At 54.8% G+C, this 5,000-nt stretch overlaps 1 pseudogene; it reads left to right on the top strand.

Moving 5' to 3' along the window:
- Nucleotides 1-318: 318 nt before the first annotated feature.
- On the top strand, nucleotides 319-437 carry LOC147130777 (5S ribosomal RNA; annotated as a pseudogene).
- The last annotated feature ends 4,563 nt before the right edge of the window (nucleotides 438-5,000 follow it).

Genomic DNA, 5,000 nt, shown 5'->3' with positions numbered 1-5,000 from the left:
GACAGCTGAAATTTAGAACTGTCCCCTTACTTGTGGAAAAACTGAGGTTCAAAGCAAATACAAAAAATACCAACATCTTTTTCCCCCGAATTCACTCACAAAAGCAAACTTTTACAACGGACGTCAAGTACTGTAGCTGCTTGGTAGAAGCAAACCACATGCTATCCTGACAGACTGACAGCTGAAAATGCTAACAGCCCTTGCCTGTGGAAAAATAGTGGAGGAAATAAAATAGAACAAATACAAAATGCTTGGCCCCCCACCCTCAATTTGGGGTGTGCGTCTTCAATAAAAAAAATATTTTTAGGCCTCACTACAGCTTACGGCCATACTACCCTGAAAACGCCCGATCTCATCTGATTTCGATAGCTTAGCAGGGTTGGGCCTGGTTAGTACTTGGATGGGAAACTGCCTGGGAATACCAGGTGCTGTAAGCTTTTGAATAAGAATAAGAATAAGAATAAGAATGCCTTTATTGATCCCACAGTGGGGAAATTTTCATTGTTACAGTAGCAAAGATATAGGTCACACAGGGGCGGCGGCATAATGTGGCCATTAATGTATAACATTGACGGCAAACATTTAGAATCAAACCTATGTAGATATACGCAGTAACATGTGTATATACACATGTGTATACACACCAACCTACATCTACATAAAAAATATGAGGAACACTCATTTCGGCCTGTACATAGTACAGAGGAAAAAATACTCTAAGTGACAGTGCTGCAGTGCTGTAGTGAAATGTAAGGAACAGCATTGGATAAAAATAAAACTAGACTAACAGTAGTGGGGAATGTTGAGTATTGCACGGTATTACAGTAGTGGGGAATATTGGGTATTGCACGATACGAGCTCAGGTGCAGGACTGCACAATTGCACTAATGACCGCCAGTTTGTAGAGACTACACAATGTTCTTGTTAAAGAGTCTGACAGCAGCAGGCAAGAAGGAACGGCGGAATCTCTCCTTTGCACAGCGAGGGTGTAACAGTCTGTCACTGAAGGTGCTGTGGAGTGCTGTTAGGGTGCCCTGGAGGGGGTGGTCCGGGTTGCCCAGCATTGATGACAGCTTGGCCAACATCCTCCTGTCCCCCACCGAGTCCACAGAGTCCAGGGAGCAGCCCAGGACAGAGCCGGCCCTCTTGACCAGTTTGTCCAGCCGCTTCTTGTCCCGGGCCGAGACGCCGCCTGCCCAGGTGACCACTCCCTGGAAGATGACCGATGCAACCACCGAGTCATAAAAGTTCCTGAGGAGTGTCCCCTGAACCCCAAAAGACCTCAGTCTCCTGAGTAGGAAGAGTCTGCTCTGACTCTTCCTATAGAGGGCGTCTGTGTTGTCGCACCAGTCCAGTTTATTGTTCAGATGAACACCCAGGTACTTGTAAGTTGAGACTCTCTCAACATCTGTTCCCCGGATGTTCACTGGTGCAGGTGAAGAGTGCTGGCGCCTACCGAAATCCACCACCATTTCTTTGGATTTCCCCGCATTGATCAGGAGGCGGTTCTGCTGGCACCACTCCACAAAACCCTGAGTAAGTTCTCTGTACTCCCGATCATCTCCGCCTGTGATGAGGCCGACAATCGCAGAGTCGTCAGAGAACTTCTGCAGGTGACAGGTAGGGGTGTTGTAGTTGAAGTCCGAGGTGTAGAGGGTGAACAGGAAGGGAGCCAAGACAGTTCCCTGTGGGGCCCCCGTGCTGCAGAGGAGCACGTCAGACACACAGTCCTGTGTCCTCACATACTGTGGCCGGTTTGTGAGGTAGTCCTGGATCCATGTGGTGAGGTGGTGCGCCACCCCCGCCCGCTCCAGCTTGTCTCCCAGTAGGGTGGGCTGGATGGTGTTGAAAGCACTGGAGAAATCAAAGAACATGATCCTCACAGTGCTCCCCGCCTTCTCCAGGTGGGAGAGTGAAGTGTGGAGGAGGTAGATGATGGCATCATCCACACTGATGCCAGGCTGGTATGCGAACTGGAGTGGGTCCATTGAGGAGCTCACCAGGGGGCGCAGGTGGACAAGGACCAGTCTCTCCAGGGTCTTCATCAGGTGAGACGTCAGCGCCACCGGTCTGAAGCTGTTGAGCTCCTTCGGGTGGGGGGTCTTTGGCACCGGGACCAGGCAGGATGTTTTCCATAGCTGGGGGACCCTGCCCAGCTTCAGGCTCAGGTTGAACATGTGCTGGACAATTCCACACAGCTGGTCTGCGCAGGATTTGAGGAGCTGGGGGCTGATGCCATCTGGACCCGCTGCCTTCCTCGCCTTCATCTTCTTCAGCTGGTTCCTCACCTGAGATGTTGTGAAGGCCAAGGCTGGACAGGAAGGAGTGGTGGCTATCTGGTGTAGCTGGGAGCTGGAGTCTGTGGAGAAAAGAGGGGAGGGGGTGACACGCCCAGCAGGAGGAGTAGGTGGAGACTGCAGCAGGAGAGACTGAGTGGAGGCAGGCATCTGATCGAACCTATTGAAAAAGAGATTTAGCTCATTTGCCCACTGCAGGTCCCCCCCAGTCCGGGTCTTGGGTTGTCCGTGGCCTGAGATGGTCTTCAGGCCCCTCCAGACTCCCCTGGCGTTATTCTGCAGCAGCTGCTCCTCCATCCTCTTCTTGTAGGACCTTTTCCCCTCTCTGATCCTCCTCCTCAGCTGGCGCTGCACAGTCCTCCGCTCCTCTATGTTGCCTGACGCAAAAGCCCTCCTCTTCTCCTCAATCGCAAAATCTCTCTTTCAGCTTCTGTAGCAGCTTGCTCACAACCAGGCTATCCTGACCCATCCATCCATCCATCCATTATCTCCCGCTTATCCGAAGTCGGGTCGCGGAGGCAGCAGCTTCAGCAGGGAAACCCAGACTTCCCTCTCCCCAGCAACATCCTCCAGCTCTTCCGGAAGGATCCCAAGGCGTTCCCAGGCAAGCCGGGAGACATAGTCTCTCCAGCGTGTTCTGGGTCGTCCTCGGGGTCTCCTGCCGGTGGGACATGCCCGGAACACCTCACCAGGGAGGCGTCCAGGAGGCATCCTAATCAGATGCCCGAGCCACCTCAACTGGCTCCTCTCGACGCGGAGGAGCAGCGGCTCGACTCTGAGTCCCCCCCGGATGGCCGAACTTCTCACCCTATCTCTAAGGGAGAGCCCAGACACCCTGCGAAGGAAACCCATTTCGGCCGCTTGTATCCGAGATCTTGTTCTTTCGGTCATGACCCACAGCTCATGACCATAGGTGAGAGTAGGAACGTAGATCGACCGGTAAATTGAGAGCTTCGCCTTTCGGCTAAGCTCCTTCTTCACCACGACAGACCGATACAGGGTCCGCATCACAGCAGACGCTGCACCGATCCGCCTGTCGATCTCCCGTTCCATCTTACCCTCACTCGTGAACAAGACCCCAAGATACTTGAACTCCTCCACTTGGGGCAGAATCTCATCCCCGACCTGGAGAGGGCACGCCACCCTTTTCCGACTGAGGACCATGGTCTCAAATTTGGAGGTGCTGATCTTCATTCCGACCGTTTCACACTCGGCTGCGAACCGCTCCAGCGAGAGTTGGAGATCGCGGCTTGAAGAAGCCAACAGTACTACATCATCTGCAAAAAGCAGAGATGCAATACTGAGGCCACCAAACCGGACCCCCTCGACACCTCGGCTGCGCCTAGAAATTCTGTCCATAAAGGTTATGAACAGAATCGGTGACAAAGGGCAGCCTTGGCGGAGTCCAACGCCCACAGGAAACGAATCCGACTTACTGCCGGCAATTCGGACCAAACTCTGGCATCGGTGGTACAGGGACCGGACAGCCCTTATCAGGGGGCTCGGTACCCCGTACTCCCGAAGCACCCCCCACAGAACTCCCCGAGGGACACGGTCGAACGCCTTCTCCAAGTCCACAAAACACATGTAGACCGGTTGGGCAAACTCCCATGCACCCTCGAGGACCCTGCTGAGGGTGTAGAGCTGGTCCACTGTTCCACGGCCAGGACGAAAACCACATTGCTCCTCCTGAATCCGGGATTCGACCTTCCGACGGACCCTCCTCTCCAGCACCCCTGAATAGACCTTGCCGGGGAGGCTGAGGAGTGTGATCCCTCTGTAATTGGAGCACACCCTCCGGTCCCCCTTCTTAAAAAGGGGGACCACCACCCCGGTCTGCCAATCCAGAGGCACTGTCCCCGATGTCCACGCGATGTTGAAGAGACGTGTCAACCATGACAGCCCCTCAACATCCAGAGCCTTTATGAACTCCGGGCGGATCTCATCCACCCCCGGGGCTCTGCCACCGAGGAGCTTTTTGACTACCTCGGTGACTTCAACCCCAGAGATAGGAGAGCCCACCTCAGAGTCTCCAGGCTCTGCTTCCTCAGTGGAAGGCGTGTCGGTGGAATTGAGGAGGTCTTCGAAGTACTCTCCCCACCGACCCACAACGTCCCGAGTTGAGGTCAGCAGCACCCCATCTCCACTATAAACAGTGTTAATGGTGCACTGCTTCCCCCTCCTGAGACGCCGGATGGTGGACCAGAATTTCCTCGAAGCCGTCCGGAAGTCATTTTCCATGGCCTCCCCGAACTCCTCCCACACCCGGGTTTTTGCCTCAGCAACCGCCAGAGCCGCATTCCGCTTGGCCTGCCGGTACCCGTCAGCTGCCTCCGGGGTCCCGCAGGCCAAAAAGGCCCGATAGGACTCCTTCTTCAGCTGGACAGCATCCCTTACCGCTGGTGTCCACCAGCGGGTTCGGGGATTGCCGCCACGACAGGCACCGACCACCTTGCGGCCGCAGCTCCGATCGGCCGCCTCAACAATGGAGGCACGAAACATGGTCCACTCGGACTCGATGTCCCCCGCCTCCCCCGGGACGTGGGAAAAGTTCTGCCGGAGGTGGGAGTTGAAACTCCTTCTGACAGGGGATTCTGCCAGACGTTCCCAGCAAACCCTCACAATACGTTTGGGTCTGCCAGGTCGGACCGGCATCTTCCCCCACCATCGGAGCCAACTCACCACCAGATGGTGATCAGTTGA

This window comes from Filicampus tigris, chromosome 19, assembly GCF_054856515.1.
Source record: "Filicampus tigris isolate MCC_2025a chromosome 19, RoL_Ftig_1.0, whole genome shotgun sequence".
NCBI classification, from domain to species: domain Eukaryota; kingdom Metazoa; phylum Chordata; class Actinopteri; order Syngnathiformes; family Syngnathidae; genus Filicampus; species Filicampus tigris.
The sequence above is the reverse complement of the archived record's forward strand: the minus strand, read 5'-3'. Positions and strand labels throughout refer to the sequence as shown.